Genomic DNA, 12,527 nt, shown 5'->3' with positions numbered 1-12,527 from the left:
CTTGGAATCCCACAACTTTCTTAGGCATGTTTTTCAGCACTTGCTGTCCTCTGCAAGGTTTCTATCAGCTGCCCTTATTTTTTTGCTTTGAAATAATTATTTTTATGTTTTTCCCTTCTCTCCTTTTCCTCTTGCATCTCTTCTTAAAGTAGTTTTCTTCTAGCTCTGTTTATTAAATATGTATTCAGGTCTCCTGCTTTCTGGAGTTGTATCTCAATAAGATTCTAGACCTGGATGCTTAATATCACTCTGAAGCAATGAATTATTTTGGCTTTGGTTTTCACATTTTCTGATATTGCTTTCTTGAGGCCATATCAAAGTGTGAAATCTCACTTACCTAATTACAGATATTTCGAAGGCCTGTTTTGGGTGTTACAAGAGTTACTTCAATTTGATTTGCCAAGATACAGGTGAATGTCTCACCTTTCTGGGAGAAACTCAGGTTTTTAGCATCAAGATCAAGCTTTAGGAATACCACTAGGCAATCATATAAGTCCAAATCAGTTTGGACTAAAGCTTTGTTCCCTTGTTTTGGGTGATTTAGGCTATTCACACAGATCTACTTGATCTGATAAAGCAATGTCAACCCTTTAACATTCAAAGCTATTGTTGGATGTTAAACACACTATGATATGCCTTGAAAGCAGCAGGAAATTCAACCAACTCAAAATACTACACATGCAGATTTGAAAGCAGAAGAGCTTAAAGCCTGACTTAAATGGGGACAAGAGAAGAAAAGACAGTGGAGAACAATCACGCTCACGCTAATTCTTCCTTTCAAGAGAGAATATTTCATGCTGACTGGAGCAAAGAACTGGAAGTGACTTTGTTTCCAGCTCTGCCAGTGACTCATTGGGTGACCGTGGGGAAGTCACTTCACCTCCCTGAGCTGCAGCTCCTCTGTCTACAGTGGCTAATGTGAAGCTTAAATAATCAATGTCAACAAAGCTCTCCCGGAGCTTTGATGAAAAATGCTTCCCAAATATGAAATATTAGCACTACTGTGCCAGAATTTTGCAGTGGTTTTGTATGTGGTCCAGGATGCGGTAACAGAATGAGCTGAGGTGTGTGTTGCCCTATGTGTGACCTTGGACTTTCTTGCTTTTGGCAATTTAAGTCAAGTCTCCCTTTCTCTCTTCTGTATGTTATCTTAACACAGTTGTTTGTAAGTCTTAATGCAATGGACATTTATTTTATTCCAATAAGTAGCTCTAATTAAATTAAGCTGCTCTTATGACCAACAGGTCAAATTTCTCAACTAAAATTGACATTTACATTCTTATTGTGTCTCCATTATTGGATTAAGTCTTGATCAAGGAAAATCATTTACTAGGGCAGTGTTCAAAAAGGGGCAAAACAAAGTCCTGTAGCATTTCCTTAGCTTTCTGTAGTAGGAGAGACACTACATGCTGCAGTGTGATATAGAGCTATTTCCATAGTTATTTGCCAACTTTCTGGCCACTAGTCAACAAAATTTTTCTGGACTGAAAGCTGCTGTCATTCAGGTATATTTATTTATAGGCTTGTATGTTCTGAATGCGTCATAGATGCTTTTGATTTTATCTCCCCTGTTCTTCCCAAGAATGTCCTATTTTGTTGGCAGTTTTGACAGAGAGGTCAAGGGGAGACCATGTCTTGACAATAAATTCCTTTCACAGGCTAGAAGGGACTCACAAGGTCAGAGCTGAAATATATATTTGTATTACATATGTTTATATATACTACATGCATGTGTGTATGTTATTCTAACTATTGAAAAAAATCAAGACTTGGTCTTGCAGCCCTTCAGTGTCTCTCTGAACTAAGCAAGATTGCTGGGTTATAAAATGACATGAGTGTTCTTTCTCTTCTTTTCTTGTATGTGTGTTTTCTTTTTTTGGGAGGGGGTGGGAATGGGGTATTGTTTTTAAATAGGGATGTTTGGGCTGAGTTTAAAAAAAGAAATTCTGATTTATGTGACTGGAGAGCCATGTTTTCAAGCCTTTTTTTTTTTTTTTCTTCTCTGCAGTCATGAGACCCAGAGAAAAACGAAAGCTCAAACTTCCAGTTAGTGAGGAGTGACCAGGAGTTTAGGCTTCATGGAAAACATCAAGTTCCACAAGACTTGCAGGAAAACTGCTAATGTTGTCAATGCCAGCTGTCCCCTGGGGAGGGTTGTTAGGAAACGCTGCCTGTGCTTCTGCTCGGATCAGGTGAGGATGCTGTGGGGATGGAAGGGGAGCTGCTGTGCGGCTCCTGGGAAGCTGGGCGCCCTCAGACCTTTCCGCCTCCCCGTAAATGAGGTTGTGTTACTCGCAGCAGTGTTGCGGTCCCGCTCCAGGACAATGTAGGTTCCCAACCAGGTTACAGCCTGGCAGCAGTTCAGAGATGTAACTTTGTGATACCGAGGAAGGAATTTAAAGCTCTTGACCCCTCTTTGCGTGTCCACCTCCTGACAAGGTATTTAGCCGTCTCCCATGAGCCTTCCCCATGCTCTGGTTTTTGGCAGGAGGCAAGGCTGCTTTCCTGGATGCCGCAGGAGATAACGTGTTTGACTGTCCGTAAAAAGTTTTCTTGACTTTTGAGAGTGTTCAGTATCAGTTTTCCAAAGGGGCACTGGGATATAACTTTGAGCGTGTGAACACCTGCAGGCACAAGGCACCATCACCCCCATTACAGTCCTGAAGCAGCACGCGGTGGCATGATGCTGATGTGACAAATGATGTCTGCATGGGCAGCTCTTCATTTCTATGGCAACGTTTTTTCTTGTCCTGTTTATGTTCATCCGTATGTGCACGTAAAAGTCTGTGGTGTTTATCTTCATCTGTACCAACATTTAGAACTGTCCTCTGCCCACCACCGGTTTGTCCAAAAAGAATTAAAAGTGCCAATTCTCCTTCTATCTTTTTTTGGTCATGTAGCAAAGAGGAAACCTGAGCACTTGGCTGTGGAATTTTTTGAATTATTAATTGTGGGAACAAAGGAGAAGGTGCTTCCTTGCCAGGAGCAGGGCAAGCAGAGCATCGCTTCTGCTTGGGCTCTGCGGGAGGAAAAGGTGATGGCTCTGCTAGTAATGGACTGGTTCAGCCAGGTTTGGGTTGTTTTGGATACACTCAGGGATGCTGCAATGACTCAGACAAAATTGCTGCTTTGTCTGAGAGACACGTTTGCTTCTCAGGGTAATGACTTGATCTCTGCTCTGATTAGGTTTCACTGCAGACCTCGTAACCAATGGGTGTTGGCAGGAATGGGAGTGGTGGAAGATTTAAGTCAAGAGAACAGAGGGGAACCTGCTCTGCAAGAGAGTTTTAAAAAGTAGTATTAGTTGCAGTATAAAGTGATCATGCATAATCCTAGCCTGCTTCCATCCTCACCTAGAAAGCAGGTGGTTTCTTTGGTTGGGATCGCTGGTCCCTGGCAGCTCTGGAGATCAGCAGGAAGCTGCCCAAGTGATTTATGGCCTCACCAGCACCTCCCGCCCCAGCTGCGCCCTGCGGGCAAACGGGTCCTGTCGTGGGCTGAAATTCCCAGCGAGAAAGGGCTGGAGACGGGTTCTGCCCACGGCTGCGCCCTGCGAAGGCGCTGCGTGGGCTGCCCGCCCGCCCCGTGGCTTTTGGCAGGAAAAGACCTGAGGAAGTTTGGGACGGGCTCAGGTTGCAGCACATCCAGGAGGCTCCTCGCCCCGGCAGGTGCGGTGCAGCGCGCTCCGGGCTGGAAAACCGGCACCGCGGATCTCACCGCCCAGCTCCAGCTGCCAAAAGGCCCAGTGAATGTCCCCGCAGCTCCTGTGCTGTCCCTTTAAATATTCTGATTCATTACAGTATGCGGGAGAACTTTGTCTTGGGCAAACATGACCTAGGAGTAAGCGGGGTTAGCAGCACCACTGACATTTTCTACTGCAATTAATTAAAAATGCAATTGCAGTCTGATCTGGGACTCTTCAAAGGCCTTCTCTGGGCATTCCCATGTGGCTGAGGAGTCCTCACACCAGTGCAGGTGGAAAGACTGAGCTCATGCAGGCAAGTACTTGCAGAGCAGCAAGCTTCATTTGGGCTCGACATGGGCTTGCACAGTGGGAAAACTCCCTGGGAGTTTTGCTTCTCATATCAGGAATTAATTCCAACTGGGCACGTGAATACCTGATTTCAAAGTAAAGTAAATAGCTTGTCAGATAATTCTGAATAATCAAAGATAAGACTGATGCCCACTCGTGGACTGTTTCAAACAGAGAGAGCAAGAGTTTTGCCCAGATCTCTTGCAGCCTGCGTGTCTGATGGGCCAACACTTCTGCAGGGTTCTTATAGATATTTTCACCAACTCAGGGAGAAACCACGATGCCCTTCTCAGATCCTTACATCAAGGCCCAAATTGTTGGTCATCCCCAACTGCCACGTGGTGCCCAAACTCCTGCCTGGCCTACACGTGTTGCAAGTTCTGTTGCTCTCCCCAAGCCCCCGTCGCCCTGGCTGGGTTGCTTATTGAGCACCCTTTCCTGCCCGCCTGCTGTGCTGGGCTGCTATGTCCTCCTGCGTGCAGAGGCCTAGAAAACCTGCGGGGAGCAGCGGAGACACCATGTTTGTGTCCCGTTGTGGTGGCTGCTGCCTCAGCGTGGAGGGAGTTAGCCCATGCGCAGGTCCTGGCTTGAGAGTCCCATTTGGAGCCTATTCTAGCGATGCTGCAGCAGTAACGGGCACGTGTCACTCCTGCTGGTTGCCCCAGTCTGATATTTGATAAATAATCGATTGCAAAGGGTTGGCTCTGTGCTGCAGAGGAGCCTGGTACCAGCAGTACCAGCCCTGGCACGCAGCAATGCGAAGGGTGTCTGCTCCCTTTGCTCCCGGAAAACATCTGGCAACAGCCACCCCTTCTCCGAGCCTTGGGCAAACATTTGGTCAAGCAGGTCAGTGTCTGCTGGCTCTGCTCGCCACAAATGGCCACGCTGGCTCTCCCCTTCTGTGTCAATATAGTCCTTTCCCCATCAACCTCCCTTGTTCTGAGAGGCCAGGCCTGGCATGAGTCACGCAGTGCCGACTAGTGCCATTACTTTGGATTTGAAATGAAGTTTAGTCTCTAGAGCTTTCTGCGTTGCATGTGTTTCAATCTCAAAGCATCTCAGATATAGGGATTCCCTGGCTGGCCAGGCTCATCCCTCAGGCTGGAGCATCTCTCACTACGTTACCTACTCTTGGTTCCCCCTTTTTCAGAATATCTCAGAAAATTGACTGCTTTTCTTAGGCATTCCCAGTCCTAGCTGTCATTTCTGCTAGGCTGTTGTGAGCTCATGTCCCTGCTCTGTTTTGCCACCTTCTGCTTTCATTTTGAAACCCTTTGGAACACATATACTCCCATCCTTAGAGCCTCTCTTGCCTGGGTCGGCACCTTCAAGGCTCCCCTTCCCTCTCCCACATTCTGCCTTAAAATCCTCCGCAGCCCAAAAGTGCACCCAAAACCTCAGCGGTGCTTGAGCAGCTGATGTGCTGTCAAGATAAGCAGGGTTGTTTCCATGTGGTCTTCCAGAGAGCTGGGTGGGATGATTGGTGAGAGTGGGTGAGCAGTTAAGAGAAGTTCTGGTAAGACCAGAAGATTTGGGAGAAAAGCAAATGTTTCACCGAATTGTTCATTTGAAAAAGATTCAAAAATGTTTGGACGTTTCAAACAAGATATGTTTCCTTGTGTTTGTTTTAGATACAGACTGACCCTTCCATTTAAAAATATTCTTCTATTTGCTTATTACGAAGTCCAGGGGGAAACATCCTTGTTCAGAGCGCAGTGCCTTTTTTAAAAACAAAAATAAGAAAAAAAAATCCAAATTTCTGACAAGCAAAATTACTCATTCATGTTGACAGAATTGCCAGCAAACTGAAAACTCAGTTTTTCTCGTGCTCCCTTGGCTGGTCTGTCTGTCTGCACTTGTTCCTCTCATTCATACCTCGCTGTCAGTTTGGAGCAGAGAACATTTTTGTTGTAATGTGCTGATGCACCACTTAGTGCAATGGAGCCTCTTTCATTACCGAGGCCCTTTGGGCACTGTTGTATTACAATAATACTATTAAATGGTTTGATCCACTTCCCTCTGAAGTCAGTGGATGTCCACCACAGCGTTTCTTTCTCTTTCAAGGCGCATGATGAAAGATCTCAGAAATCCTCTCTTCACTGTGGCTTTTATACACCTGCGCGATGCAGCAGTTCAGCCTATAGCTCATTAGCTGCTAGGCTGGTAGATGAATCCTGACCCTACAGAAGGCAGAAGGCCAGCATCTGAGATGGAAATGGTTTCCAGTAATTCTCTAGAGGGTGTTTTCTGGTAGCTTGAAGTTGTTTGCAGTCATTTCAGCCTGCATTTGGCTTTATACATTAACATATCGCATCTTGCTAGTGGCTCTTCTGCGCAAAAGGGAATTTCTTCTTTAGCACCATCCTAAGAGTGAATCTAATAGTTCTGGAGCCCTGCAAAAAAGGCAAAAAAAACATTTTCCCTGATGTTCAGTATTGCTGTGACTGTGTAAGCCACGTGAGCCTCACGTGGGAGGTCTTCACCATGCCTCGAGTTCAGGGTACATTTCTCGTGCAGAGGAAGCTCTCTGGCTGCTCCCCCTCAGCATCATTAACCCCAGTGCAAGCAATTTTTGTGCAAGAACGTAGGCAAGTGGGTTTACTCGCCCACGGAGCTACAAATCTGAGTTAATCAGGCTTCAATTTCTTTCACTGCCTGAGGAAACTTGCAAACCTTAAATAGCTTTTCTGGCCTTGTTCTTTACATTCTAGAGGGGATTTTTACAAATTGCTGAGCGTTTTGCTTTGGTGGGCAGGCTAGGTCATGTTGAAGGGCTACCAGCTCTGGCTGTTACGGCAAAGGATCAACAGCATCTCCCACGGTGAAAGTGCCTCCCCACTTCCTTCTGCGGCCCCCCACCTGCTTTGATTTTGTGGACTTCAGCCGCAAGGCAAATGATCCCCTTCATGGTGGGAAGCGGTGTCTGCTCCCACACAGGGAGTTAGTTTAGCTTGGGATTTGCAGTGCAGCCTGAGATGTGTAGGTGTACAACCCCCAAATTCATCTAAATCCCAAGGCAGCTTGGAAAAATTCTGTCAAGGTCTCTTTTATCACCCAAGGGACTTTAAGGCAAAATAACTTGGGGGTGACTCCAGGTGCCTCATCTGGACAGCTTGGCCTGGGCCATGCACCATGTGCAGCCCAGCACAGCCAGCCCTGGTCTGTCTTGGGCTTGCTGCTAAGTGTTGTTTCTAGGATGGGTAAAAGGCACGAGTGCGAACATGGAGCCCGGGGCTCACAGGAGATGGACAAAAACAGAATCTCACCACTGAGCAGCTCCAAAACCAGCCGCTCAGAAAGAGCTTTGGGAATTGCTCAGAAAGGTATTCCCAGAGGCACTGTTCCCTAAGGGACTATCGCACCCTTGCTCAACGGCTTAATTCCTTTGCATATAATATTGGGTGAGGAGAAGCACACATAATTACATATTTTTCTGAAGAAAAATGAGAACGAGAGCTGTTTCAGGGGCAATTTGCAGTTTTTCACTGAAATCAACAAAAGCAATGGCAGGAACTGCATCAGTACCATCCCGTTATGGATTATAGGCCCTGGGAATGGGAAGAGGTGCGTAACCACGCTGGAAATCAGTAAGGTTGCATGCATTTGGTTTTAAGAAGGCATTCAGGTCAGTCTCCACCCAGGAGGGATCCAAGCACATTCTGTGCTGGGAAGGGAAGAAAAGCCTGAGCCAACTATGCAATCATTCTCCACCTTATCATTGCCCCAACATGACTAATGAGCTAGGGACAGTCTGGAGGGAACGAGGAACATGGAAGCAGTAGCAAAAACTAAGTAGGAGTTTGCTACACTTCTTGTTCAGAACGAGTGGGCTGAAATTATGCAGCAATCCTGCGCTGCAAAGCAAGGAAATGGCTCTAGATTAACCAGCTAGCAGAGTTTTTCTATCTGCCCCCCAAGTTAGCAATTTTTTTTTTCTTTTAACAAGTTGTGTGCACTGGGGAAGTTGAGAGTGTAAGAGCTGTTATTTTGTGTTTCAACTTTGATCTGATCTTCCTGTCTGAAGACTTCAGCTTCTTGTGGCAGACAGTTGCTGGTTATCTACATCATGTGTTTAATACATACATGTGGCCCAGTTGCTTATTTTTCCGAAGACCAGATCTGAACTAGGTAAGCTGCAGGCCAAGGATGTGCTGTGTGTCTTCAGCATCGCTGCTGTTCTTGTTTTGGAGTGCTGGATCCCTCAGCTCAGGGGTGAAGGTTCCTCTATCCAGTTAATTATAAAGTGCCTGTTGACAGAGCAGAGTGGGAGAGAGCTTGGCTATATTGTCAGGGACCAAAGAAAAATAAAGCAAAAGAAAGAAAGCCTTGCTTTAAGGGATGCTAAATTAACTGCAAAATAAATAAATAAAGAGCTCACTCTTGTTATTGTGCTGCAGGCGTCATTTATTAGATGCCGCTGTACTGTGGAGTCCTTATCTCTCCCTCCAGATAAAGTAAATCAGAACTCCCATTGCTGACACCCCAAGAGTGTTCTCATCTGTCAGATTTAGCTGCCCTTTTCGTGTATGCTTTCCTAGACAGCAATTTTTTATTTTTACTTTAACCCTCAGCATACTCATCATTCATGGTTTATACACTCAGGAAATAAAGGGCCAAGGAGGGATGCTCCAAGGTCTTTTGTTCCTGTTGATGAACGTTTCTTTCCATCCTTTGTGAGAGGATCTCTGTCAAAAGCAGATGCTTCAGATTGCAAATATATGGTGTCTTATGGAGCCCAGAGCCAGGGCTTCCAGGCTGGATGCTCCCCTCTTTACACTCCAGCTACAGCCTCACTGCACTGCAGCTTCCAGTATTAGTCCTTTGACGGGATTAAAGATTTTTCTACTTCTGAAGCATGAATCAAATACACAAATTGCTTCTGAAGGTACCTGGGAAAAGCCGCGTGTTTTAGCTCCAGTGACTTCTCTCACTCTGAGAATCGCTCAGATTTCAGCCAGAGACAAGAGAAAGGCAGAGCCCATGGATGGGTGAGGCTTGGGTTTCCATCTCAGCAGGTGATAGATCTGGTGATTCATCACCGCTTTACCTGGTTTAAATACACTATTTGATCATCCTGATGACATTATTGTGAAAATAAGTCCAAAAAGTATAATTATTTAGTGGCTGTCAGACAGGAGAATGACTTTAGGAAACACGTTATCCTCTCTGCCTAGTGAATCTCTGCTGATGCTGAGGGGACTTGTGTAAAGTCCCTCACTTAAGCAGAGCGTGGCCTTCATGACTCACTTTTGGGGAATACAAGCCTGTAGGGACACACACTTCTATGACCTTTCCTATCCTTCTTCCCTTGTGGCTTTCTTGTGGGTCTCTTGGCCTAATTACACTTTATCTTTCTCTGGTGCCACTCCAGTGCTCTTCCCTTCCTTAACCGTCATTTTCACTCTTACAATTTATCTGTGAAAACTGTCAATGGGAAATAGTTGGTTTTTGCGGGGAAAAAAATGTTAGCGCCTTGTCTCCAGTAAGGCTGTATGTTAACTATTTTTTTGCAGTGAAGACAGGGTTTTGGTTTGGTTCTTCTTTTAGCAAAGGTTCTGGGTAAACCAATCTATTTTTACTCATTTTTTAAATCTATTTATGAAACACAGGAATCCTCAGGGTCTAATGCCTAATCAGAAGAACAGGAAGAGATTGCATGAAGAGCTCAAACAAATTAAAATAAATATAGCATGATGACAAACAATCATCAGAGCTGTGGTATAGACATTTAAAGGTGTAAATTAATCATATGTTTTGCAGTTGGTGATCAAGAATTATGAAAAATTAAAGAGTGTCTAGCTCCATAACAAGTGTTATGACAGCTAAATGACATACATAAATGCTAAAAGGAGAATTGTTTGTATACATTCTGTATATATATACACACACATCACTTTAAATATGAGTAGAAGTCTATATTCTATATGTGTGGTATATACACTCTCAACTGAGATGTTCGGTTCCAGTTCTAGTGAAAGTGAGCCATGGCAAAGAACCACTCTTCATTCTTTAGTCTTTCAGATATAAACTCAAACAGCTGTTTTGTGCGTAGAAAATAACAAACTCAGGAAATGAAGAGGCACAAAATCCAATTCCCTTTAAGGATGATTTTGATCCTGTTGTTTTTATGGCTGTTTTTAGCTTTAAAAAAAATCTAAAAAATCCAAACAAATCCCCCATCACTTTAGGAGATCTCCAGAAAGCGGCTCTGAAGCTTCCTAGCAACAACTGCTTAATTATCTCTGCAGGTTAGTGTTCCATTTCAAGCATCGATAAAGCAATCTGTCACCAACCCTAACACTTAATGCTGTCATTCCTAGGCCAGCTTCTAATGCTCAGCAGGAGCTGATGGTTGCAGCAAGTTTTGTATGGTGAGCAGACTTGACTTGAAGATCCACAAAACCTCAGAGAGATTCTGGCCCACAAGCTACAGCAGTAGTTGTCCCTGGGGCTAACCCACATACATTTCAGGAAAGCTGCTGGAATTAAGTCAAGGCTGAACAAGAAGAAATTACCTGATGGATGTTCACTGCTCTGATAGGTCAAATGTACCAGGTTTACTATGCTGAAGAACTACCTAGTAGGATGCCCAACCAGAACAGTAGAAAGATAGCTTCATATTTTGGATGCTGGCAGAGTACTTGGGCACTCTTGGATTGCTTTGCTAAAGATTTCTTGAGTGAATTGTATCCAGGTCAGTGGGTCAAGGTGCCAAAAGATCTTTGGATGCTTGAATACTGTCGATATCAAGACAAATTAGATTCCTAATACCTATTTAGGTGCCCACCTTAGTTTGCCTCTGCTCCATTTCCTTGCTCAAAGGATGCCAAGGACAAAATATGCTGAGGCTCCAGGTTTAGAGGTAGAGGGCTCTTTAGAAGAGGAGTGTGTTTGATTTGACAGATCTTAACTAATATAGCAGAAGCTCACAAAACCATAGGCTGAACTAGTATGTCTTAGAGTAGATCAGGATATAGTTACTTCTCACTAATTTCATCCTGTGCTATCTATTCTTTTTCTTTTAAAATTATGCTTTCAGTGCTGTGATTGAAAGATTGTTTTCAGAATGCAGATTAATTACACTCAGTGCAATCAACCTGGCTATGGTGAAAACCCAGAAGAACATATCAGAGATGAGCATATAGAATAGAGGGAATACATAGAAAAATCACAGAGATGGTGCAAGTGTGTTGCAGGAGAGGACCTGCCCTTATGGTATAAAACTGTGTTGATGCTGAAGCTCAGCAAAGGTATTTGCAAACCTGTCAGCACGGACTGCCCTGAATAATTAAATACAAGTCAGCACCTCTTACCTCTTACTGTCATCTCATTAAATATCAGCATTTACTGATAATTGTTGATTTCCATATACTGTTGAATTAACTATCTTCTGCTTCTTAAAACATGAATAGAAGTGGAAGAACGATTCAGACACAAAAAGACAGCAGCCAGCTGTCTGTAATTTAACCTGGAAATACAATACAGCTTAGAAATGGGATTGTGCAGCCCAAAGGATATAGATAGAATCTTTCATCTCTGTTAGATATAGGCCAGGGCTGCAAAGTTCAGGTCTAGATTTGGATCACTGAGCTAGTTTAGTATTATCTAGCAGAACTTGACTCCACCAGGTGCCTGGGCTGTTCCAGGGTTTTGAAGATCTGCTTCTCTGCATACTTCTGCTCACCTTAGACCAAATTACAGCAGCGTCAAATGTAGAGCGAAAACTAGACGTGGCATCAACAGAACCATGGACACAGAACAGGAAACCACAAAGAGCATCTTCTGCCTTCCTAGAAGGCAGAGCTTAGTTTTCGGCAAAGTTGCTGAAAGAATGAATTTAATTGTCATACTTGTTTTTACTATTAGGGGCTTTTAGGCCATCAATATTTTGTGGGGTGCTGTACAAATACAGAGAAGAAAACAGTCTAAGCTGGAGGAAACAGTCTAAGCAGATAGAGGGAAGGAGAGGGGGGCATCAGGGTTCGAATGAGCTGCAAGAAGCTCCAAGGAAGAGAGGGAGGACACCAAAGGAGGTGAGGTGGACAAGCAGTGCAAAGGAGCAGTGAATGAGACTGAGGTGGAGGATGCTTGAAATCCCAAATGCTGGACTTTTTTTTTTTCCTTTGCTTTGTTTTGCTTCTTTTCCTTTACCTGACTTCCACTTATTTTTCAGAATTTCATCTTTTTTACACCCATTTACACGCTGGTCTTCTCTGAGGGCTGACATGTCCTGGCTTAAACTGCAGCTGCCCTAAGGATGATTTTATATTTAGTAGCTCCTTATGAGCTGCTCTCATTTAAAGTAGCCCAGACCGCCTGATAAAATATTTGCTGTGAAAATCCCTGTCTTACCTCTCCACATTGCGGTGCAATGGTAAGACTGACCATGAGAAGGGACTGGTACCTAACCCAAAGTTTGCCCAGGTAGCAAAGCCTGGTGGGGAACAGTTTCTAGCCCCTTTATGTCATCAGAGTAAGATGGGAGCTCTGGAGT

Source organism: Tinamus guttatus, unplaced genomic scaffold, assembly GCF_059628265.1.
Source record: "Tinamus guttatus ecotype Peru unplaced genomic scaffold, ASM5962826v1 Tinamus_guttatus_pri_ptg000007l, whole genome shotgun sequence".
Lineage (NCBI taxonomy): Eukaryota > Metazoa > Chordata > Aves > Tinamiformes > Tinamidae > Tinamus > Tinamus guttatus.
This window is presented reverse-complemented; position numbering follows the sequence as displayed.